Below are 27422 nucleotides of genomic sequence, written 5' to 3'. Positions count from 1 at the left end.
CAAGTTGGATTCCTCAGGGGCTGGCATGGGGTTTGAGGCTGTTTATCGTCTTTCTGAGTGACAGGGACAGAAGTATTGAGTGCACTCTCAGCAGGTTTGCTGAAGACACCGAACTATGTGATGTGGTTGACATGCTGAAGGGAAGAGATGCCATCCAGAGGGACCTTGACAGGCTTGAGAGGTGGGCCTGTGTGAACCTCATGAAGTTCAACAAGGTCAAGTGCAAGGTCCTGCACATGGGTCAGGGCAATCTCAAACACAAGTACAGGTTGGGCGGAGAATGGATTGAGAGCAGCCCTGAGGAGAAGAACTTGGGGGTGCTGGTTGATGAGAAGCTCAATGTGAGCCAGCAAGGTGCATGTGCAGCCCAGAAAGCCAACTGTGTCCTGGGCTGCATCAAAACAAGTGTGGCCAACAGGTCCAGGGAGGTGATTCTGCCCCTCTACTCTGCTCTCATGAGACCCCACCTGGAATACTGCATTCAGCTCTGGGGGCCCCCAAAACAAGCAGGACATGGAGCTGTTGGAATGGGTCCATAAGAGGGCCACAAAGATCATCAGAAAGCTGGAACACTTCTCCTTTGAAGACAGGCTGAGAGAGTTGGGGTTGTTCAGCTTGGAGAAGAGAAGACTCCAGGGAGACCTTCCAGCAGCCTTCCAGTACTTAAAGGGGGCCTACAAGAAAGCTGGAGAGGGACTGTTTACAAAGGAGTATAGTGGTAGGACAAGGGATAATGGCTTTAAAGTGAAAGAGGGTATATTTAGATTAAATATACTGAAGAAATTCTTTACTCTGAGAGTGGGAGGCACTGGAACAGGTTGCTCAGAGAATTTGTGGATGCCCCATCACTGAAGGTGCTCAAGGCCAGGTTGGATGAGGCTCTGAGCAACCTGGTGTAGTGGAAGGTGTCCCTGCCCATGGCAGAGGGGCTGGAACTAGATGATCTTTAAGATCCCTTCCAACCCAAACCCTCTATGATTCTATGATTTCAATCCTGAGATCCTGTAACTATTTCGTCAATACTTCTGCTCAAAAATGCAAATTATTTTTTCCTTCTGTGGTAAACAAGAAAGCGATTTCCATTGCATAATAAAGTAAGAAAAGGCATTGAGCCCAGATCACATAACATGTTCTGGATTCAAAATAATGACTGCCTAGGCAAATGAGACAAACATGGAAGTAACCCAGAATATGGATAATGGTCAGCTTCTGCAAAATTGTGATATTTTTAAGTTGCAGAAATTTATCTTCAATTAATTACTTATTAAGAATTTTTCACTCCAGAGGTAAGGAGGTTTATCTACAATCACACATTGCAGAGTTTACCCAACTCCCCCATGTAATTATGAATAAACTGTGAAATGGTTATTTTTTAACTAAATGTCAGATCTGCACAGCTTTGCATGTGTACAAGCTGATCAACAGGACAGCTGCTGTGATATTCCTGGCTTTGCTCTGTCAAGGCTGCTGAGTTTCAGCACAGTGTTTTATTCAGGGATAGTTACAAGTGCTTCTCTCTTAGTGATCTAAACTAAACTTTAATTTTGCTCTCAGTGCTGTTACTATGAAGCAGAATCTGGGCTGAAACAATTCAGCTTCCACAAAGGGATTTAAACTCCTGCAACCACCCTCATTTCAGGCAAACATCTCCTGGCTTCCAGCTGAAAGAGAATCTATATTTATAGGCAGCTGTCAGAAAGGGAGCCAAAACCAAGCACACTTTCCAATTATAAAGCAAATGCATCCTCCCAATGAAGTCAAATGAGTCTAAATTCCGAGCCAGAGATCCTTTTGGATCCTCCTTATCTAATGAGATAGAAGACATTGGCGGGAGTCACTGTAGGCAAGCAGCACCTGGAATTGCATATGAAAAGGTGTAAAGTTTTCAAAGGCTAGGGATCTGTTTTTAATTAGAGGAGTCAGACCTTCTAACTGCATGGAAGTGTCTGAGCTTGCACAGGTGGGGTGTTCTTCCTGCCTCATCTCCAAAGCCACATGAGGTATCTAAGCTCCAGCACTGATAGTTGGGAATCAATGGCATGAGACTCAAGGGACTGTGGATTCATAGATTTCCTTCTCAGAAATACATAGGAGGCAAAGTACATCACATAAATATGTTCTGCATTGAATTTCTGAAAAGCTATTCTTTCCTTAAGAGAGACAGTAAAGAGTAAACAGTGAAATAGAAGCTAAACACACCTCTGACCATTCTCTCTGTCTCTTTTCTGCCCACTCCAGAGACATTTCACCAGATAAAGGCTACCTGCAGCCTCTCCATTAGCTCTGCTGTTCATCTCCTGCTGTTCCAGACCATAGGTTTACTAAAGGCAGAGGAGGCTTTTTTATAACCTTGTCAGATGATTGCCTAATCAGCTGCCTCAGGTGATCAAGGCCTTCTCATCAAGTGGAAGATTGCTGTGTTTCTAGCAGTCAGACCTTGACGGACTGCTTCGCCCTGGCCAACAGCTATCATTGTTTAAGGATGTTCTGCTTATTTAATGAAGTTGGACGACCCACAGTGTCATCTTACCTAGTCTGTGAGCACTTGGCATAGTGCACATTTGGAAGCTGCTTGCCGCATATCCATTCAGGGATGAAGCTCATTTATTGCCATCTATTGATGTCACTGTGAAGACAAATGCTTCAAGAAACAGTAGTTAACTGGTGTTTCTGGTTCTGGGAGAACATAGACTTTGCTTTGTGTGGGTGAAAACTGCTACACGGACATGAAGGTCTGGTCAGTCCATCTCAGTCTTTCACTGAACAGACCTTCTGGAATTTGTTTCCTGCTGAATGGACCTTCAGTGACCTTAGGATTTTTAGGACTAGTCATTGTTAGAATTAACCCAGTGAAACCCAGAGAGTTGTAACAGGGATCATTTGATGTATGCCACTGTTTTCCAAACTACTTTTCTTCCTGTCCCCTCTCCCAGGTGGGTTATGCTACCCCTCTTCCTCACAAATGTTACATTGTATTTTGGAAACTACCCATTGCTTTATTAGATATATGATATTCTACTGCTAACAGTAATGCTCTACTTTTCCAAAAAGTGCTTTCTTTCTCATTGTCAGTGCAATTTTTATCTCTCTTTATCCACTCTTATTTCATGTCTCAGAGGAAAAAAGAAGACTTTTCTGTGCTTTGGCAACAATAATTTGATGAAATTAATTTGGTTTTATGCCAAATCTGAAGAAAATCACTTTCTCTAGCATCCTAAAAGGTGTGCCAAATCTACCTACTTATTTGCTACACTTAAAGTATGAGTATCCTATGTGGATTACTGCCAATTTCCATTCCAAACTGAAATTGACATGTTTAACATAAAGCAATAAAAAGACTCTTATTTCACTTCCTGAGTCATTATAGTACAGCTGTTTGACTGGGCATACTGTAAATGTCACACAAGTCTTTCCATTTTAAAGGTAATGAGAAATTACACTAACTGTTTTTTTATGATAACTTGTTATAAAAGAATGGTTTACACAGCTTAAGCTCTGGGAGTGCTTGATTACAAGGTGTAGCGCTTTTCATTCCCTCTTATGTACTAGGTACTTGATTCCTTCATCTGCACATACAATTACATTCTATAACTGCCATTGAGATTCACTAGTGGGAATATTACTCTGTAGATAAGCAATATCAGGCAGTAAGAGCCTTACATTTACAATCTACCTCTTTATTTGTGGGTTGGTTTTGTGGGGGTTTTTTGGTCAAAAACACAAATAAAATAAATAGAAAATTAATAGATGCATCAATAAGTTTGCCCTGTAAAATTACAGTTTAGAACATTAACAGACTCTGATGCACATGCTGGACAGAAAAAGAAGAAAACCTCCATGCTTCTCCTGCATCTCATCCAGTGTATCTCACCGTATAAGTTAACAATAGCCTTGGGTTTGCCTTGCTTATGCCAGTAGGAGCATTTTTTCCTATTCAGCTGACTGGGAATGAGCAGACGCTTTGTGCTCTAAATGACTTGCCTCAACTCTTCTTATAGCCAAAACCAACCCACACAGCAACTCCTCCCTCCCTCCTGGAGGTGGAGAGCATGTTGGCAGCAAGGAGCAGAGCGCAGTTTGTCCCACTTACCCTCACCCTTCCCACGCTGGTCTTGAAACACCTGTTTCACCTTGAAACACCCCATATTCACCCAGAGGCTGCACATGCCTGAGACCGCTGTCATACGAGCCCAAGAAATAATGATACACCACTGTTCACCTCCCAGGACACAGGTACCTCTGTCAGAGAGGTTTCCATGAAAACATTTCGTATTCCTTCTTCTCCTTATTTTATTCTGAAAGTTGCCCCATGCTTTTGCTGTATGAAAGGATGCTTAATCCATAGTCTTGTTTTCATGGGCATTGTTGGTTTTTTTTCTGGTCAGCTCACAAACCTGAGCAATTTCCCATCCTTACTCTCCTGTGAAATGCAGCTGAAGGATTGGCTCTGGCTTTTCTATAAAGGGAATACATGACAAGGGAGTTATAAAAATAATGTTGCTACAAAAAAAAACCCTACTTCTTTGCAGCAAAACCATAATTAAGTGAAGGATATATTTCAGAATGAAGAAAGAGGGTAGTGGTGGCTATGAGGATGTGAACATACACAGATTTTACAGGATAACAGTTGGCTTAATCTATTTAACTGGGAATTAAAATTAGATCTATTCAAGCCTCGTAGCTGTAGTGAATTCAAATTAGAAAAAAAAAAGTAGAAAAGACAAATCTAAGGCAAACAGGGCTAAAGAGAATAAAAGACATATTTGTTTAAGACAAAGAAAAGAAATTTTGTCAAGGTTAATGGCCACAACAAATAGAAAATATAGAACTGTCAGTTAAATGAAAGAAAGACAGAAATATTCTATATTTCTGTTCCACATTTAACAAAAATACTGAAAGACAAATACAGTAATTTAATAGTAACTCAGTATGATACAAAAGCAATGATGACTAAGACTGGACATGAAAGATCATATGAGGAGCTTTGAAGTGACAGCCAGTGAGATTCCTGAGTCAGGAACAGTAGGTCTCTGAACCTTCCGGAGAATCCAGAGCATTGGAGATATATGACATTCGAAGCACCCTTTTCAAAAGCTAACTAGGCTGATTGGCCATTTGTATGTCTTTCAGGCTGATATAAATCAATTCTGACAAAAATAAATGAAATGGCTGAAATGGGACCAGCTACATACACTAAATACAACAAAGGAAAGAAATAGTTAAAGATTTGCAAGAGCTTATTGCAAAAAAGTTATGGTCAAGCTAATCTTGACTTGTTGATTCCGAGGTTGAAAGTTTGTTGACAAAGAGAACAGTGTCAATGCTGTACAGTGCTGTAGAACATTTGACAGCCTGACACCAACAAGAAGGAACATCCAAGTGAAAAGACATCTATTCAGGGATCAAGTCTAGATGCCATACTTCTAGGACAAGCATTGCTACCTCAAAATGGATATCTAGGTGAAGGATTTGGGAAGGGTGGACTCGATGATCTTGAAGGTCTCTTCCAACCAGACGATTCTACAATTCTGTGATATACAGGTGCACATGTAAATGAACATGAATTGCCTCTCCCTCAACTTGCTCAGTCAATAGCCACGCTTGCAGCCATTGCCACAGTCACCCAAGTTTGTAATCCAAATCCTAGACTCCAACAACATTTGTGCTGCACCTAAATCCTTGGCCAAAAGGTTAGTGCTGTCTTTAGGTGTATAAGCTGAGGGGTGCTGAGTAAAAACCCCAAGAGACTGTCATCTCTGCCTGCTACCAGACTACTGTGTCCATTTGAAGAAGAGTATTAACAGTTAACAGGCAGAATGAAAGCGAGGGCAAGAAGAGAATCATGAAATAGGTTTTAAAACATGCCTTATAACAAGACTCGGAAAGCTTCAACCATTTTTCTTATCATAGAAATTACTTCATCCAAGCCTAAGTACCTCATAAGGATAGAAATTTGACAGAGGGCTCTTCAATCTGCTCGATGGGGCTTTGAGCTAAAGATGAAGTAAGATCAATTTAGACTGAAATAGATGTAAAAATAAATGTAATAAACCTCTGAAAAAAAAAATTGCCAAGACTTTTGTTGGAGCTTCTACTAAAAACATTTTGAATTAAGATATTTGGCTTTTTTTCCATAAAGGTACTAAACAAGGAACTTGTTCAGGACTAACAACAATTTATAGCAAAGAGGCTATCAAGATTATCTAACTAGCCCTTTTGGCTTTAGAAGTCACTCAGCTGAATTTGTGCAAAACCTTATATTTAGAGTTTTCATTTGCAAGTTGTTTTAAATAAGATGTTTGGTAATTTTCTGTCCCTTTAAATTTCTTTTCAGGCTTTTCTCACAGGCTTTTCCTGGCCCCTCTGATTTCATTCCATTGACTCTACTTGGACCACTTTTTCCTTCTTTTAACTAAGGATTCTGATCTTCTCTTTCCTTATCTCTTTCTTTTCTTCAGTTTAAGTTTTTCTTCTCCCCTTCTAAGATTGTGCCCCTTCCAATCTCTCTTTTGTGTTTCCTTCACATTTTGAAGCTTCCTCTTCTGTCTCTTTTGTCCTGTTTATTTTTCCAATCAAATTATTTAATGCGATCACATATGGAACAAGTCTTTCAGGAACCATAAAAATAAGTTAATAACAACTCCAAAATAATAAAAAAAAATTATACATTAGTCTAAGCAGAAGATGTAAAAAAAAAAAAGAAAAATAAACAAGTCACAATATCAACATCTTGCGAAATGTATAGAGGTGATTTATAAGCATGCTGAAATGCAGTAGCTCAGCTAATTGCTTTTGATTCTGACTTTGATAGCTTCACTCACAGTGGATTTTCTAAGATATAAAGGCAGATAGGTTGAAACCACTTTAAAGAGTCAGCAGAAAGCATACATATACCTTTTTCCATACAGAGTAAATCATGGCCAGGGGCAATCTTACTGTTGTAGAAATTCTGACAGGTGTGTCTGAAAGGCAATATCTTCTTATGAACTCCTATTATCCTTTCTGAGACAAGCTGATGCATTCAATTAAACTCCTGGTGTGCAGCCCCAGAGTCTTGCAATTATTTATTCTCCCACAGATCCAGCAGGGTTTCAAGCCCTTCTGTCTCATCCCTTCAGGACCTTATAGTCCAACCTTGGTGAAACTAACTTTGTGTCTAGTCACTGGAACTATCACTGGAGAAAAATGCTGCAATTTAGCTCTCAGGCAGAAAATACGTTTTTTTTGATATCTGATTGAGAATTTTACACAGAAGTCTGACATGCTTTACTTAATTCATATGACTCCCACACCTTTTAGTGAATTCACTGAACAGTCTTTTCTATGAATATATGGAAAGTAGGTTAAATGGTCAAGCATGAAAAAAGTTCTCATCACAGGCAAATTTCTCCTGAACATATCCAGATCACTTTTTTTTCACTTAGTCATGAGTCTCATATTTTTCATTTTTATGTCATGCTATTTCTGTGAATAAATCCATTCACCAAGGCTGACATGTATCCAGGATTCATCCTTTTTTAAAGGTAATAGATATTCTTCTTAGATGTTAACTTGCGATTTCAGACATTGCTTTCTATCAAAAGCAATCTATTTAAATTGATTTATCATGAAATATACATGTTGCTGCTCGTGGGGAGCCAGAATTTGGCTTTTGAACAGCTGCGAAGGAGCCCAGCTGTTCAAAAGTTAATAGTCTACAAGTAAGACTTAGTGCATTCTTTCTGTACATTGCAGTGTTCAGCTTAAAAGTACAATAGTACCTAGGGGATATTAAAGAATTTGAATGACAATTTGAAACAAATTTAAAAAAAAAATCATAGATAATTATAATGAGATTGTTCCAGGAAAATGTTGTAGATACAGGATGTAGCCTAGGAGCCTCTGCAGAGACTTGCTTCTTCTTTCTTTTCCTTAATAAATGTATTTACTTATCTGTATGATTAACGACAGCCGTTTTCTTCAAAAAGAGAAGAGGAGAGGTAAGGAAGAGACAACAGACAGAAAATTAAGCAGTTTAGATAACGATGTGAAAGACAGGATTAGAGACCTCAACAGGGCAGTAAGAAGGTCACAAATTACTGAGTCCCCTGCACAGAGAGTGATAGGTAAGAGTGAGTTAGGAGTGAAGACAGACAGAATGTAATTTTCTACACTGGCAAGAAATCCATTAAAATTAACAATGCCACAGGTTTTGGCAAGAGGAAAACTTTGCCTGTGTCAGAGGTAGCTGAACCTGATGGGCACAGGGAGCCAGGGTGTGTCCTCCTGTCCCAGCCCCACGGATGCAAGGCTGCTCGGTTGCCTGTCCCCAGGTGCAGGCTGTAGAGAGGCTGAGCACCTGCTCCTGACAACTGCATGCGTGCACTAACACTGCACACCCATTGGGCCACACAGGTTGACGTGGAGAGAAAGCACCACCTTTCCCAGCACCCACCTGCATGCACACAGCCCTCAGATGAACATGAACATCCCAGGCGGCCCGGTCCTGTTCCTCCTCTCCTGCTGATCGGGATTGGAGTCTGCTAGTACGATATGGCACGCATGATATTAAGGGTCACTGCTGCTGTTGGCCTTCTCAGTCTTTCCAGGAGCAGCCCCCAGTGCCCCTGCCCTGCTCCAGCTGCTGGCACCAGCACCCACGAGCCCCTGAGACTTGTGGCTCACTCTGGCTGCTGGCGCAGGGACCACTCATGTTCACCAGCTAGTGCGGGCGAAGGCTTGCTAGCATTCACACGTACACAGCCTAAGCAGAGAGCACAACCACACAGAAGGCAGTCAGAAATAAGATTTGAGCAGAATACAGGACAGGCTGTGCTCGTCTAGCACAGGGCTCTGTCAGACAAGCTGCTGACCTTTACACTCCATTGGCCCCTTCTTCCCCTTTTCCTTCTTTTTTTCCACTTCTGTTCCTCTTCAGTCCACCTTGATCCCTCTCCTTCCTCAGCTTTGGTCCTTCCCCCAGAGACTCATCTTGATGGGTTTCACTCCAGGGTCAGTCTTTCTCCCATCTTTGTATTGTCTTAAGGAGCAGCTGAATTGTCCATTTTCACTGGTCGAGTTCTTAGGGTTCCTCTGCCTGTCATTTCTCCTCTAGTCCTCGCTGGCTCTTTGAATTCAACATGATTGAGCAGCCTGCAGCAAGAATAACCACGCCACGAATAACAGAATGAAAGAAAGACCAAAAGCCAGCCACAATACTAATCTTTCACCAATGAAAGAAATGCTTATAAAATAACAATCAGTCTTAAATAAAAGTAGGTATCATGAGAGAATTGCCACAAAAGGTCAGCTTAGACAGTAGAAGAAGCATAGGCAAAGGTGGACGCTGGCCTAAACTAGAGGCATAAAGAGGAAGCATCACCTGTCAGGCTACTTCATTAATGAGGCACAACACACACTCAAATCAGTCTGTGTCCATGTCGTGGGTTAGGCTGAGTCCGTCAACCAAACCCACGCAGCTCTCTCAGTCCAGTAAAATGGAGAGGAGGGAAAAAATGTAATAAAAGAGCTGAGGATCGAGACAGGAACAGAGGAGCACCCACCAACCACGGTCCCGGGCAAAAGAGGCTTTTTCTTAATGCAAAACTATTTATTAACAGCTACCTAGAAAGAGAAAAGCACACAAAAACGGTTACTTAAGAGAATAACGAGAAAACAAGGCCAGGTCTTAAAAACAACACCACTCCCCCCCCCTTTGCCTCTTCTTCCCGGCTCTACCTCCTCCCCCCAGCGGCGCAGGGGGGCAGGGAATGGGGGAGTGCAGGTCAGTTCATTCCAAGTTGTTACTGCCGCTTCTCTTAAAGGAAAAGGAGTCCTTACACCATTGTCCCTTGCTCCAGTGGATCCCCTACTCACGGCGAAAGCGTGAATCCTGCCCGCTGGGGGGCAAATCCTTACCCCATCGGATTTGCCCCAAGTGCGGGCTTTACCAGTCCTGGGCTTTTAAGGAGCTGTAGCCACTCGCTCTGGCGTGGGTCATCAACAAACTTTAAATGTGCTCCAGCGTGGGTCGTCATGTCGACCTTAAATGCGTCTCCGTACAGACTCTGAATGCGTAAAATGCGTAAAATGCGTAAAAGTGTCTCTACCTGTGCCCATGATTCACAATAGTCTCAGGCTTAGGCATCTCTTTCCAACGTGGGTCATCCACTGGTTGCGAGTGGGTTTTCTGCTTGCTCCACCGAGGACTGTTTGTTAGAAGGGGCCGCTCACAAGGGGGACTCAGCCGCGGCACACGTTGTTCCGTTCCATCTTCACTGACCTCTTAGCTGTGTGGCCGTTTCTCTTAGATTTCAGTCCTGTCTGGGTGAACTCGGCCCGGTGGGCGCCCCGGCAGCGGGGCTCTCCCCGAGTTCCCCAAGTGGCTCCGCCGCCGCCATCCTCGACGGAGCGGGCACCGGCATGGAGCGGGCCCGGCCCGGACCAGGCCAGGCCGCCGGCCCGGCCGGGAGCCGGGAGCGGGGGCCGTGCCCCCCTCTCCCCTCTCCTCGCTCCTGGGCACAGGCACACCTTTCCGGTTCCTTTGTCCGACGTAAATAGGGCAATTCGCAGAGGCGCCGATTGGCTCAAGCCCCGAGGGGGACGGGAGTCCGGTCTGATGGGCAGCTTCTGCCACCCGGACCTCCCCCCCCACTTCAAACCATAACAGTCCAGAAGGCATCTGGCTGCACGCTCATCAAAGTACACACCTCTACCTTCTCCCTCCAGATAAATCAGCACTCCGAAAGTTTCAAACAGAGCTGTTGAGAAATGTGTATCCTACCACACATGGGCCAATGCAGTTGGTTATCGAGGACAGGGATGGAAGGAGATCAACATGGACATTTCTCATGTGCTGGAGAGCCAGGTGTGATGTATTTAAGATGATAATTTGACTACCTGTACCCTTGAGTTAGTACTTCATTTTCAGCTTTGCAGAACATGACAATCACTTTTATTGCAAACAAAATGGAACAACATCTCAGTTTCCTTTTTTCTCTCTGTCAGCCCTGTAATCTGCCAATCATGCAAGTGCTATTCACAAGAAGATTTGAAAAGCATTTATAATTAGTTTCCATCCAAAAGCAAAGCTGCCACCATCTAGCACCACTTGCAGCAGTGTAATCACTGATACATCTAAGGGAGAGGAAGGCGCTTGGCCACATGTGCTTTAGGAAGATCCCTGTGCCCACACATACACCAGCACATTAGCTAGTGCCAGAGAATATTCCAGAGCTCCACCACCTCTGCTGTTAAATTGTTAGTTCCTTACATGCTTTTAGCTAGAGCTAAATTTCAGCTTTACCGGAATTATACTTACCCAAAGGATTCTTAAACCTACTTGGGGCATAAACACTGGACAAGGCCGATTTCCCATTGGAAATTTTTATGAGATCACCCAGTTTGGGAGATAACAGAGTTTAGAGACATGAGCACAAGCCATTCAGTGCCATTTGCCTTCCCACTGAGAACAGTTCCTGCTTCGTTTAATTTACTGCTTTAAATCTACACACAGCTACTGTGGATGGCCATAAATCCAGTGTGGGATACAGGAGCTACACCAAACTGCTATTCCTGAGAATCTAACTGAATTACCAGGAATTGCACTATTTCTGCAGGATTCCTGATGAGACAAGGAGCTACCCTGCATAAAGAAATGTTTGTAGAAAGTGGACCTAAAGCAGACATTTCACTGAAAGGGGGGAAAAAACACTGTTTTTTGTTATGCTCTTTTCTGAACATAAAGAGAGGCTGACAAAAATTAGGATAATGACCATTTGACATGAAAGAAGAAAATTTGTAATTCCCAGCATTTTTTCAGCACATTTTCAAGGAACTTGTAGCTTAAAATAATAGGTATTCAGAGTAGGATTTCCACAACATTGGATTAGAAACAATATCCATTATCCTTTCATGGGACTTTCAGCTCATGAACACATTCACTACACTTCAGAATATAGCAAACAAATGCAGCAAAATGTTTCATCTTTCTCCATATTTTGCTGCTTTGACATTTTAAAGTGCAACTACTACAGTATCTGATTATCCCACACAAAGAATTGGATTTTCACTATGTCTAATGCCATAAAAAATAGCTACAGAAATCATACAATTTCCACTACAGAGATTAAAGATGCAATTGAGGAACAAAATGTCTGATTTTAATCAAAGACCGGAAAGAACAAAACAGGTGCATTCGATCATTTTTTTAATTTCAGAGTCTAACTTTGAACATGAACATTTAACTGTGAAAATAAAAAAAGCCCTTATTTCAGAGATCGAAACTGAGATTCCAACTTTGTTACCATCTCAGAAAAAAACACTCCCGTCATTTCAAAAGCTTTCCATGCATTTCTAAAATGAGAAATGTACTGAAACAGAATTTCTGCTCTGAAAAGGCTGGGCTTTCAACTAATCTATGAGGTGGAGGCATTATCCTATGAGGTGGAGGTAGAGAGAGAAGAGAGCCTGAACATATTCTCAACCATACAAATCTTTGCAGTTATTTGCAACTCCACCAACTCCAGGCCACAAGGCAGACGTAGAGCGCTGACAGTCCCCCTCCCTATATGACAGAGTTTACTGACCAGCCAAGTCATTCCAAGCCACTGTGGTTTAAAAAGTTTAAAACATTTCTTTGGAAAAGAGAACATGGAAACAGAAGGATATAAGGCATTTCTACAGGATATATCTATAAATACACAGATTTTCTTTTTTTTTTCTTTTTTTTTCCTTCCATGACAATTTAAATGAGTTCAAAAATGCTTTCTAAACAGTTAATCCTATCTCTCAAATTATGAAACTTGAAAAACTGAAATTCCATCTTGTTAAAGCCTCATGCAATATGAATGGCTTTATGCCATGATCAACTAATGATGCTGAAATCATTTCAGAGAGAGAAAACATATTGGATATAAAGGTGAATACTTCCAGTTTTCAGTCATGCTTGAGATGCTGCAGTCATTAAATTGCTTCTGATGCACACGTCCAGGGACAGAAAAAATGTCAACAAAAAAGACATATGAGTTGTAGTGAAGCCTGTGGAATTGCTGTACTGGCAGCAGTTACGAATCTTGCTCTGTTTTAAGATGTTGCTGTGCATTTTATTGCACATAGCAAATCTGAGCAGAAGGTAACATTATCACTGGTAAAACAGCTTGTTAAAATAAATTTGGAAGTGCTTAAAGTCAAAGAAAGTGTGTCATGTTGTACTCAGAAGCTAGCCCAAGAGGCAGAAAAGTGAAAAACCTCTTTCTCTAGATGGTCTTTTTTATATGGACATAACTTCCCAGACAAGTCATTGCTGCTTCAGCAGCTGTGAGAACAATCTTAAAGTTCAGGGGGGTTTTCATGGGGGTGAGAGAGTCTAAGAAGGTGTTTTGCTTTGTTACATTGGATACTACTTGCCTGAAGGGTTGCTATCCTCCTAGTTGCCTTTCAAAATATGAATCCATGCCCAAGGAGACTCCTACATTGGAAGACGGGCAGGAAATACACAGCAATGTTAGTTGGCCTTACAATTTAAGGGCATGAAGCTCACTTCACTGCTCCAGGACAGCCGGATCACAAGGTAGGTACTCCTTGTACTCTATTGCAGCTGCCACTTCAGCCTTAGATATCCTGAAGAGAGAGACAAAGACGGCTCAGTACTTAAAATCTGCAGTTTACGATGTCAGTTGAAACTGTTGACTCCTATAGATAAGGAGAGGCTGAGAGAGAGAGAGAGAGAGAGAGAGAGAGAGAGAGAGAGGCTGAGATACTAACAGGCTAAGGGGTGGGCCTGTGAGAACCTCATGAAGTTCAACAAGGCCAAGTGCAAGGTCCTGCACGTGGGTCAGGGCAATCCCAAGCACAAGTACAGGCTGGGCGGAGAATGGATTGAGAGCAGCCCTGAGGAAAAGGACTTGGGAGTGCTGGTGGATGAGAAGCTCAACATGAGCCGGCAATGTGCGCTAGCAGTGCAGAAAGCCAATCGTATCCTGGGCTGTATCAAAAGAAGCGTGGCCAGCAGGTCGAGAGAGGTGATTCTGCCCCTCTACTCAGCTCTCGTGAGACCCCACCTGGAATACTGTGTTCAGCTCTGGAGTCCCCAACACAAGAAGGACATGGAGATGCTGGAGCGGGTCCAGAGGAGGGTCACGAAGATGATCCAAGGGCTGGAACACCTCTGCTATGAAGACAGGCTGAGAGAGTTGGGGCTGTTCAGCCTGGAGAAGAAAAGGCTCTGGGGTGATCTTATTGCAGCTTTCCAGTACTTAAAGGGGGCCTACAGGAAAGCTGGAGAGGGACTTTTTACAAGGGCATGTAGTGATAAGAGAAGGGGTAATGTCTTTAAACTGAAAGAGGGCAGATTTAGATTAGATCTAAGGAAGAAATTTTTCACTCAGAGGGTGATGAGGTACTGGAATAGGTTGCCCAGAGAAGTTGTGGATGCCCCATCCCTGGAAGTTTTCAAGGCCAGGTTGGATGAGACTTTGGGCAACCTGGTGTAGTGGAGGGTTTCCCTGCTCATGGCAGGGGGGTTGGAACTAGATGATCTTTGAGGTGCCTTTCAACCCTAAGCATTCTATGATTCTATGATAGATAACCCGTCTTGAGAAGCAGGAGGCTTGTGATGGTCACTGGAAAGAAGCAGTTGCCTGATTCTTGTAGGTCTACCACCATAATTGCATAGCCTGCTCCACTCAACCAAGCACAGACTGGGGTACAGAGCAGGGTGCAGGAGGCATGCTAGGATTTGTGGGGAAGCATGAGGAGGTGCTCAGTGACCACTTGTGGGCTAGTAAAAGCTTCTGGGTGTCTATGGTGCAGCATGCTGAGCACTCGCTACACTCTGATCTGCTCTAAGACAGTACAGTGTGGCAGAGGCAGCGTGCTCAACCTTACGGTATGACCATAGATGATGGCCCCAGCAAGCATCCTCAAAGGGACCTCAGAAAATTGAAATAAGGAAAGAACACAGATGATACGTTTTAAAACAGTATCACCTAGCTCAACAGCAAAATCAGAGTGCCACCACCATATGAGCAGCAAGCTGTGGGGAAATTTTCCCAGAAACATTTTCTTTATGCTGTCCTCCCTTCAGGAAAGAGGGAACAGAGGCTGGATGTCACTACTGACAGCAGGAACAGAGACGCTTGCAGAAAAGTTACGGTCTAGAGGAAATACTTGGTCATTGTAGTGCCTCCTTTCTCTCATCTTCCAATTCCTTTTTATCTTAGCTCTTGTTTGCTACAGTGGGAAATCATCAGTTTTCCCTCCTTTGGGTTAAAAACTGGCTGGATGGCCGGGCCCAAAGAGTGGTGGTAAATGGGGCTAAATCCGGCTGGAGGCCGGTCACCAGTGGGGTTCCCCAGGGCTCAGTGCTGGGTCCGGTTCTGTTTAACATCTTTATCAATGACCTGGATGAGGGGATTGAATGTACCCTCAGTAAATTTGCGGACGACACCAAGTTGGGAGGCTGTGTCGATCTGCTCGAGGGTAGGGAGGCCCTTCAGAGGGATTTGAACAGACTGGATCGTTGGGCTGAGGCCAATGGCATGAGCTTTAATAAGGCCAAGTGCAGAGTCCTTCACTTGGGGTATAAAAACCCCAAGCATCGCTATAGGCTCGGGGAGGAGTGGCTGGAGAGCTGCCTGGCGGAGAAGGACCTGGGGGTGTTGGTTGACTACCGGCTTGATATGAGCCAGCAGTGTGCCCAGGTGGCCAAAAAGGCCAATGGGATACTGGCGTGTATCAAGAATAGTGTGACCAGCAGGAGCAGGGAAGTGATCCTGCCCCTGTACTCGGCACTGGTGAGGCTGCACCTGGAATATTGTGTCCAGTTTTGGGCCCCTCTCTTTAAGAGAGATATTGAGCTCCTGGAGCGAGTCCAAAGAAGGGCGACTAAACTGGTCAAGGGGCTGGAAAATAAAACTTATGAGGAGCAGCTAAGGGAGTTGGGGCTGTTAAGCCTGGAGAAGAGGAGGCTGAGGGGAGACCTGATTACAGCCTACAAATACTTGAGAAAGGATGGTGGGGAGGTAGGGGAGGGGCTCTTTACATTAGTGATGGGTGATAGAACAAGAGGAAATGGGTATAAGCTTAGTCAGGGGAGATTCAGGTTGGATGTTAGGAAGTATTTCTTCTCTGAAAGGGTTGTCAGCCACTGGAATAGGCTGCCCAGGGAGGTGGTTGAGTCCCCATCCCTGGATGTGTTTAAGAATAGGGTGGATGATCTACTTAGCGATATGGTTTAATGGGGATTAGGGATGGTTGGACTCGATGATCTCTAAGGTCTTTTCCAACCTAGAAATCTATGAATCTATGAATCTATGAATCAGGAGCAAGATGGGAGAAGAACATGAGATATACTGTCTGGAAGTCCTTTTGATAAAATGGATGGGACAGGTTGGGGGCGTGACTTCCATGTCATCTATCTGCATAATTTTTTGAAGACAAATACAGCCCATTTTGAGCAAAGCAAAATGATTAAGATGTTCCAGTCCGCACTCCGAAAAAATAAACAGCTGTGCACGGCATTATGCTTGAGATAAAGTCAAATGCTTCTCACACTGCCTTGTCTCAAAAAATCAGACTGATATTTAAACACCTTTCAAGCAGCTTCCTTAGCTATTGCAAAGCAGCACTGTACATTTACATTCAGCAGAGCTCTTGCTGACTTCTGTCAGCACAGGACCTGCCCCTTCTCGTTTGCACTGAACTTGACAGCAGAGTCTCAGAGATGAATATGACAGATTTAGGCACTGAATTCAACCCTGCTCCACACCCGATTTTGTTTTCTTGTCTGAAAGGTGAACTCTGAACTGTTGAGGAATTGTGTTAGGATGTAACGTTTCTCATGATAAATGAGCGGCTCAGTGAATTTAGGGTTTCATGACTATCATGATGCTTTGATTTTATTCTTATGGTCTGCACCATTCTCTAGCTGGGAGACTCACAGTGGAAATGAGGATTTCATTGAAAGATGGAAACTAAGACAAAAAGATATTTTGCTGAATTTTCTTTTAACTTAGAAACAACAACAAAAAAGAATATAATCTATTCTTGTAAATGTCTGATTAAATAGGTCTGCATTTTCAAGATGAGGGTTTTCCTTAACATTTTTTCTCATTTTCAGTATGTGCCACTGTAGTGAAATCAGTATTCCAGCACTACAGGCCACGTCAGCAGTTTAAAGCTATTACATCTATATAGTATGAAAGTATGAATGTACATACCAATTCAGACTCTAGTGAGAACATGACTATACTTGCAAGCTGGCAGTTCTTATTTCAACTTATTTATTTTGTTCCTCTGCATACACAAGGATAATAATGTAAGAGAAGCGGGGCTTGTAAAAAGAGATGTTTTATTACGTCTACTGATACAACTGAAAAAAAATATCAGGTTTTTGAGAATGCAAATCTTCGACATTTAATCTTCAGTGTTTAAAACAGAAGCAATGCTATTTTTTACTTGAGTGCATTTTTACCTCAGATACTCCTGAGAAACAGATTTTTCATCATTTACATACATGATTTACAGGAAAGACTTTGAGCAGGAGTTGCTGTCCATTTCTTATGCGAGATGTAAAAAAAAATTCTGACCCTTTCAATATAAAAACTGTCATGTTGTCAGTTTTATTTCATTAAAATAATAAGCTCTTATTTCTCCCTCAATCTGAAACAAGCACACACTGAAACCACAGTAGGTTACAAAAGAGAACTACTGTCTACTGGTCAGCTCTACTGCTAACATGTATAACTCATAAAAAAAACTTAGGTATGTGCACAGGGTTTGTCATCCTCAGATGATTCTAGATTAAAAAAATGTTAATTTGTCACAAATACTGTCAATGCCCACTCCCCCAAAGACAATGCTTTTCAAAAAAATAATCTGCTTTCAAAAAAAAAATGCTTAAAAGTTTCTATTTATAAAAAAGGACTGAAAACATATGCTATGCAAATAAATTAAGTTAGGGGACAATATTAGATATAATTAATAAAATTTCTCCTTCTTTCTTAAACGTACCCTTTTTCTGAAGCATAAGCTGAGTTTATTTTTAAGAAAACTCCAGATCTTAACCAACAAACACACTGATATATCACAAAGGGAAAACCTCAATGGTAAAATGCTGGCATATAGAGAATAATACTTCCAGTAAGCTAAAAGACACCGTAAAAATAATTGTAGTAAGCTTTTAATGTAAGGCATTTTTATTAATAGACAGAATATTGTTGAATGATATTTAAGCATGATTTGCTTAAATTTGCTCATTCCATTTGCTGCTATTACGTACTCAGTGACGTCATAGCTTTTGTATGCCTATACTTTGGTATTGTGTTTTTCAGTACAGTAGCCTAAGGACCACAGAACATTGTGGGAAAAAAAAATCTATAAACCATTTTGTACCCTATTGTTATTGCTTGGAATTTGTGGACAGTAAGAGGGAGGATGAATATAGAGAATATCTTGCATTTGGGGAGTTACCTGCCTATTAATGTAGTTAAAATCAATATTTTAAAAAATTGTTTGTAATTATAATGACAAAGGTATAGTTTTGTAAAACAGTAATACTTTGAATTACCAATATTATTATCAACTGGTCCCCAGCACAAGAAATACATGGACTCGTAAAAGCAGGTCCAGAGGAGGGCCGCAAAAACGATCAGAGGACTTGAACATCTCTCCTAATGAAGAAAAGCTGAGAGAGTTGGAGTTGTTCAGCCTGGAGAAGTGAAGGCTTTGGGGGACACCTTATTGCAGCCTCTCAATACATAAAAGGAGCTGATAAGAAATATAAAGAGAGACTTTTTACCAGGGCCTGTAGTGATAAGACAAGATGGTATATTTAGATTAGATACAAGGAAGATATTTTTAGTGTTGAGGGTGCTGAAACACTGGAACAAGTTGCCTGGAGAAGTTGCGATGCCCCACCCCTGGAAGTGTTAAAGGTCACGTTGGATGAGGCTTTGAGCAATCTGATCTAGTGGAAGGTGTTCCTGGCCATGGCAGGGGGGTTGGAACTAGATGATCTTTGAGGTCCCTTCTGACCCAAACCATTCTGTGATTCTATGATTCCCAATAGGCAGTTGCTGAAGCAGCAATAGTACATGGGTTAACTACCACCTTACAGAAAACCAGTAAAACATATCCAATTCTATTCTCCTTTTGGAATTGATTTCTTGGAACCTATAACTACATAAGCACATGCTGAGATTCACCTTGACCCTTCTGAGCTTTAGAATTTCAACACTTTCCCCTCAAACACTGCAGAACGTCAACGGCAAACAGCCAGCACATGATTAGTTTAGCTCTCATGAATTGACTGAAGAAAGTAGCTGGGTGAGAGCAGTTATACGTTACTTAAACGTAATTGTAGTTTTTCACTTCAGCACTTCAGTGGGTCTGGGGAAAAATAGTTGCTGAATATTTGAGATCAAACATATGTTGTCAAAACGCTATCTTGTATTAATTAGATTTTTGTGGATACAATTTGAAATGTGACACTACCTTCAGCTAAATTCCGCTTGGAGGACAAAATGCCCTAGAAAATAATGCTTAGAGGCATTCTGTCCCTTGTAGCTTGTACAGAATTATTTTGTGGAGAGCTTTCACATTGAAATTCTTTAATAGTTTTCTCTGAACATCCTCTTATAATCAGTCAGTAATCTCTTACAAATAGCTATGCTTAGTTGAGACATGGAACTCTTACTCCTCTGGTCTTTTTCATTAGAACATCACCTAGACAACCTGGTAGTGCCTTTGCAAGACAGTAACATATGCATATGAGAGTATCACATTTCAAATTCCTGCCTGATATTATTGTACTTTCTTCTCAAGTCTTTCAGCTTTTAAGATTTCTTCCAACTTCCTTTGAAGTGTATTTGAAAGGCACTATATAGTACTTATTTACATAATAATATTGCATAATGATACTTGCATTGTATTGCACTCAGTGTCTACTACTGCAGTGACCTGTGTACTTTCATTAAGGTTGCATAATGGTGGCCATTAGACTTCAAACAGATGAGTCTTGAAAGTATCATGATGGGACACAGCTGATAAACGCTAACTGATCTCCTAATAAAATAATTTTATGAGCAGGAGAAAACCTTCTGGAAAACTGAAGACTCTTCAGATGCAGTTTCCAGGAAGAATATGAGTTCTTGAGCACTTTATCACCCTAAGAGGTAATTGCATAGCTTACTTTATAAGAGGCATTTTCAAAACCAATGATGAGAATATTCACAGATGTTTTCTACACACTGCATAATAAATAGACACGTTGCCAGTGATTAAGTGGCTTCCTTCCATTTCATAAGTTGTTGACATCAAGGAACAAAGCTCTTTGCTGCAAACTGAGGAAAGCGTTGGCAGAGTATTATTCTGTATTTTGCTGAGAGAAGACTAGTTGCTATTCTACTTTGTAAGATTTGCAAGACACATAACCACTTTCCCCAAACACCTTGGTTTCATATAAAGCCATCATTTGTAAATGAATGTTATCTAGGGATGTCTAATCTATCTAGTAATCAGTATTTCTGGTTCCTTTTTTTTTCTTCTCCTAGAGAACAAACAAACAAACAAACAAACAAAACAAAACAGTTCTCTGGTTCAGAATCTAGTGAGTGCATGAAACAATATAAAATTGTTTATTTTATCCTTTCAATTGCTCTGGTTTCTAGGATTAATGTCACAGGTCAAAACTTTCAGAAGCAGGGAAACAATGGTTTGCAACCGGGCTTAGTGTGACATCTAACACTATGTTCTTAGGACTGTGTCCTCTGTGGGGCATTTTACAGCCTTCCTGCTGGACAGTTAATTACACTTCTTAGGAAACTGAGCCCATGATGAACAACACTTGATCTTCAGCATCGACTAAGATTTCAGAGTGTGCTTGGGATAAAAACTGCCATCAGTGAAGTCAGTGGCAAGACAGAGGATAGCCAGCAGTGTTAGGAGGTGTTCTCTCCTACCTATGTCCATGGGAATGTGTGAGTACTTTCTGTGTACAACCACTCTAGCCTCAGGAATTTGCAGGGTATTGTCTTCACTTTATGCAACCCTTATTGGAGGCATTTGGGATGTTTGCAGGGCTACACAGCAGCCAAAATACAGTTGCTTAGTAGAACAGGAGTGCCCATATCTTCTTCACTCATGGCCACCTAAACACCTTCTAATTTGGTCCAAGTTACTGCTTTGTGTAAAACTACCAGACGGGAAACTAATAAGTGATTTATTGTTAACTGCCATACGGATGTAACTAAAGCTCTGAACTGCAGCAGTTTTCCAGCTAGTTAACATTCTTTCATCATTGTCAGATGAGGTTCTGTTATTGACAAACTGGCTCCCACATGAAGGAAGCAAAGCAAAAGGTACTACTTAAATCGTAACATTTTTTTCTCTTGATTTCTATAAAGTTCAGACTGATGCTCCACAATGGGAAAATGCTTTATGGGTTACATGTTGCCTATACTAAAATACGTTATAGTTACTAACATTTGGTTGATTAAGAAACCAGAGTGACAAAATTATAATGACCAATGAATCAGTTTGCATCAAAGGACGCTATTTCTATAAGCAGCTTAGTGTCTATATTTCAAAATCTGTATGGTCTAGGCAACATGCATCCTAAATATCTCTACAGTCATTTTCCTTTTGTTTATCTTAATTATTGAGCTTGAAGTTGTTCTCCAGGTATCTAGTAGCTTTCCTCAGAAACTGTATTGTATACCAACAGACCTTTAGCATTTCCCTTGGTCGTTTGCTTTAGCTGTTGAATGTTGTCACAGTCAAAAACGGGTTTCTCATTTCTGCTCTTGAGTTGCTCAGGTTGCTCAGGGCCAGCCATGAGTTCACAGTGTGCCTTTGTAGGCCATAGTGAGAAGCTTTTTAGGTCCTCATATTTTCTTTTAGTGAAAATATTTACGTACCCCAAGGAAGAAATTGAAATTCAACTGCCCTAAACAGACTGAGAGCTCTCTGCTGTGAGAGGTATTTTTCCTGGCTCTCAGAACTACACTGCTTTTTTTTTTTCTTCCTTCTCTCTACATTTTCCAAGTCTTTTTATAATGATGATAGCAGGCTTTTACTCAGTATTCCAGTCTCAACATTCCTGTGTGTTGACATAAAAATCACCTCACCGCTCACCTATTTAGACATCCTAGGATCACATTAACATTTTTATTACAGACTGCACTGACTGCTCATATTAAGTTGCTAGTATTTCCAAGGAAATTTTGCTAGTATTTTTCAGAGGCAGCACCTCCTATGTCCGAGTCTCTAAAAGCAGATTACGACCTTCTTTTTACGAAGTGCCTCTAGACAGAGGCAGGGGGGCAAAGATAGGGAATTTCTCAGAGTTTAGAGAGGACCTTGAATTATGACTACACTGGGATGCAATATCATATATCTTACAACATAACTTAATCTAGAAAATTCTATAGCAACAGTTTTTGTTAGTTCCCCTTAAATCTTTCCACATCCCTTCTGTCCCTATGTGTATAATATATATACAATTTGATAGTCAGAATTTCCATTTACAGTTGACAATTAAAATGCCTGTTCTGTACTGCTGTTTAATAAGAGGTCATTTCAATCACTCTGATTAGGCACATTCCTTTCATTCTTTTTGCTCTGAAAAGTCTTTAATCTGTTTTCATGTTTAAGAATTTCTAAAAGTTTTAAAATTTATTTCAGTGTGCTACGTTACAGAGTGGTATTTTAGATAAAGACATATAATAAACAACAGAATACGGAGGCTAGTGTTTGCCTGTGTCTACATGGCTTAAGTCAATTTTCTGTTTACTTTCCAGGTAAACATTTGTTAGCTAAATCACTGACATTAGTGACTATGAAGGAAATATTACAGAGAATTAAACGAGAGCAAGCTCTGAGATGTTGACATAAATGTTCATGTTAGCTTTGTCTTTGAATAAGCCAAGTAATGAAAATATACTTTATGACTTTAATTAATAATATAAATTACTTAATCAGCACAGCTTAGATAATGAATATCAAATGATCAAAAGAGATTCTTTGGGAATTATCTACTGACAAAAATTTAGAAAATAATTTTGACTGAATTATTTTTTTTCAATGGACTGCAGAGAAGGCACTGAATTTGAGCAACAATTTACCTAACTAGGCTTCTGAAAGTCTTTTAGCCTTTCAGTGCTTCAGTGGCCGTAAGTGTTAACTTAGTTAAGTAGTTCAGCATGAGAGGCATTATTTTAGTTCTGTGGTTCTACCTTTGTGTGCATTAGTGGTTTGATCACAGCTTTACACAGAACAGCTGTGATGATCCTACATTTACATACTGTCTCTTGGCCCAACAGATGGGTAAGTGATTTACATACTATGTTCTATGACTGTTCTGTGAGCAGTTTCCAGTGAAATCCATGAACAAAATAGCCAATGAATCAGAGTATAAACTGTCTCAAGCTCTCTTCATCAGTCAGACAGATACCTCAAGCACAACCTATCCACCCATACAACTTACTGACACTATACAATGGATATACCATGTAAGTGAAAGCACAAGACATTAGCCATGCAAATGAGAATTCTGTACTTTGAAATTTGGACTGAACCCTGGAAACAGCACTCCCTTCTTTCCTGTAAAAAATTCTCAGGGCTTCTGTAACCAGAAGTGGGTATGGCCTTCCTTTTAGTAGCCATACTGAGAGAACAAATCTCCCTTCTAACAAGAAAATCCGCCTGGTATGAATAGAGATTCGTAACGGTGCTATTGTATGCTTTTGAACAGCCTTGCTCTTCTGCCCCAGTAACTGAGCAGCAGAGGTGGAAGGTTGGTACTCCCTTCTGCTGAGCAGTATGTGCTGCAATGTTTCACTGGTGTTTTCAGAAAGCTTTCATCAGCGGACCTGCAACATATGTTTATTATATTCTGCAAAATTCAGCCTATAATTTGCAGCAGGCTTTCTACCTCAGTCACACAAAACCAAAGAAGAAAAGTTTGAACTTGTAAAATTTAAAAGCTTAATAAAACCAGGGTCTCTATGCTTTCAAAAGAACATTTCACTCATATGATAGGCTCTCTAGACATTCAGTCTCTAGATTCAAGCCTCGCCTATTTGCTTTAAAGAAAATTACTGATTTGCTTAGAGAGAAAGGGTTTAACTACAGTTATTTCAGGGACAGAATTGCAGAAAAACTCAAAGAGAATGTTAGTCCGAATTCTAATGTGTTCTTCCACAATAGGGTATTTCATCACCACCAGGAATTTTTGCTCAATTTTATTATTATGAGCTGACCTTCTCCTGGCTATGTTCATTTTTAAGAGTTTAAAACAAGATAACATATAGTGCCAGAAATTGAGCGCTTGTTGAAAGTCCGTATGAAAGTAGATAGACCAATTATAGCCCCTCTGCTCCTTCTTTTGGAGCACTCATGCATGAGTGATGATGTAGAACTACTACTAATAATTATTTCCTAACCCAAGTGATATATTCAGATTTTCATGTTAATTAAATTCATATAATAAACTTCACTGATTCTACTGAGGCTGAAGACTTGAAGAGAAAACATTTCACAAAATACGAGAGTTCATACATCTTCCCAGTAATGTAAACTGTGATTAACTTGTATATGCAATTTCCTTCTGTCTGCAGAGATCTCTCTACTACATGCTGCAGAAAGAGTCCTAGAAACTGGGCTTATACATGCAAGCTGCATCAGGGTGCTTTTTAAGTCCGACACCCGGTAATTCCACTTCTCCACGAGCCTTAAGAACAGCCTCACTGCTGGACAGGTCAGCCTGTTTCATCATTAGGATTTTGCCTTTCAGCCTGCCGATGAAATCCACACCACCCACATGAACAGGTCAAAAGTCTAACGAAAGCACCACGGTTCCTTACTTTCAGGACAAAAGAGTTTTCACACCTTACCCAAGAGCTTTAATAGAGTCTTGAGCTTCCCTGCTTCCCATCTTCCAGACCATGGCCCTACAGTGATCAGTGTTCCAGTAAATCACTGTCTGCGCTGTCCAGCCTTCAGCACCATTTTTTTCACTTTTGGCTCAGTTCTCTGCCTCGTGAACAAATGCCACCATAAGGGACACCTTAGCATCCACCACTCGGAGAAGCAGTGAAGTAGACACAGATACAGCAGAACCCTGAAAGGTCAGTGTACACTGTGATAGTGTAGCATCCATATAGTGAATCAACTACAGCCAACTACTTTTGTTCTCCCCCATCCCCTCTCATTTTCTTCATTTTCTCTCTCCACTTCTCTTTGATTTTTGTTTGCTCGTTTGCAATGTTACCAGGAACTTTCTTACATCAGCTTGACAAGCCCTCATTCTTCTCTCTGCAGTCTCTCCATTTCATAGCTTTTCTTATGCACAGGAGGATGCCATCTGAATCCATGTCAGACTTACACAGGCAAAATGCTTTCAAGTAGCCACAATGGATAAAGGAAGTTCATCTGTCTCTCACAGTAGTGGAAAAACACCCCAAACTACCTGATACAGCTAATATAAAAACATTTCTTCTCTCATAAGTTTCAAAATCAGGTTTTAGTGGCTATGCTGAATATTGCTGGAAAGGGGCAGCCTCCAGACTGGCTACGAGCAGTCCTCACCACCTCTTCTGGCAGCACCTTTCCCATAGCACCAAAATGTCTTATAACAGGTTTTGATGAATTCGCTGCTTGTAATGGGGTATTTGGACACCTCAAACTCTATGATCTGCTTGCTCTGTCTCTTCCAGATCTTCCAGCTTTGGTCTTCACAGTTGATAGATTTGGTTTCAAAAGTGGTCATTAAAGCAGCTATCAAAAGGTAAACTTGACTGCAAAAGTGATAAAGAAGAAATATGCCTGAAGTTATGGTTCATGTAGCAAAAACTGTCCAAAATTACGAGAATATGTAATTTATAAAGCAATCTTATTATCAGAATAGCAAGAACAATTTTTTTTAAGAAAAATGTCACTGATTCTGTAGAAGTCATCAGTAACAACAACAAAAATCAGTGCTGAAGATTCTGTGACAAGTAACAGATTTCTGTGAAGCTGTAGGAGTGTGTTTTGATGAACTTTCATATATTATCCTTTCTTCTAAAAAAAATTACTTGGATTTCATCATGGCCTATTCACAGCTCAGACACAGCCTCTGGATTTGAACCTGTGAGGCATGCTGCTACCTCCTCTTCTCCTATACCATATGGAAATAATCCATTCACGCTTCATTTCTATGCTCATAAAACTGAATGCATCTGTTTTTTCTGGAAATGACCAAATTCAGATCTATTACAGGTGCCTTCAGGCACACAAAGACAAATTGTCCTGTGGTAAACAAGGGTCTGAAATTACAGCATGACTATTACAGCTTAACTGCTCATGTGTGTGTTCCAGCATGGTGATAAATGGGAGCTAGCTCTCCTCTTGGATGCAGCTGGTTAGCAGACACTACGAGCATGAACATGTGCAGTTACTCATCACAGTCGAAAACACTGTGCCTTGGCACTCTGGCTTGCTTCTTTAAACCTCTTTCCAGAAACTTGCTGTTCACTTAGGGCACATAGGCCTTAATCACCCCCGGTTACATGAGTTCTGTTCTGGCTTTCACTGTCAAATATAGGAAAAGCCACAAAAAAAAAACCTCTCCTAAATTATTTGTCCTATGCATCTCAGTCCTGAACACTTTTCCCAGTACTACGAAACTGGGTAGCCTTGTGCATCTGCATCTCATCTGCAGTCAGCATGCCAATCTGATTTTATTCTCCTTTCACTACCTTTAGAGGACTCCTGTAGATATACCACAGACTCTCACAGGTACAGGCATGTCATGGTTCTGCCACCACTCCTCAGACCATGTAGAGAGAGAGAAAGGCTATGGCAAATCAAGAGCCCTAGTTGGTGCTTTCTGACAAACTGATTTAATTTGCTTTGTGCTGTGGTGGGCTAGAGATGGGTGTATAAGAAAATGTATACTCAAATCTAACCCACATGCTTTTCAGATGAAAAAAAACAGGCGAGTTAATAAGGCTGATGACAGCCCTATGGGAAAGTGTTCCAGGTGTCAGGGATCGTAGAGGAAAATGCTCTGCACTGACAAAAGGCCAGAGACACAATCAACAGGATAACAGACAGAGAAAAGACATAATGGAGAAGATTCGACAAGTGACATTGTTATCAACAAACAAACAGCAGGTTTGCCCACCAGCTCAGCACAAAAATTTCAGTGCAGTAATGAAATTTTTACAAAGCTTCAGAGAGACAGGTGAGACAGGCCACCATTACACTCTGTGGTACATTCTAACACCTCTGAGACACTGTAAACAGTGAGTTATAGGGACACTTACTCTAGAAGCTCCCAGAGCAGGTGTGTAATTCATACTCTAAGACAACTGGAAGTTCCTCTAGCTATTATTTGAATGCAACGCAGCACTGAATATATTAATTTATAGTTATTTTCCCTCTATATTCTAATCTGTCTC

The sequence above is a fragment of the Tauraco erythrolophus genome, chromosome 2 (genome assembly GCF_009769465.1).
Source record: "Tauraco erythrolophus isolate bTauEry1 chromosome 2, bTauEry1.pri, whole genome shotgun sequence".
Classification (NCBI taxonomy): domain Eukaryota; kingdom Metazoa; phylum Chordata; class Aves; order Musophagiformes; family Musophagidae; genus Tauraco; species Tauraco erythrolophus.
Note: the sequence above shows the minus strand (reverse complement) of the source record.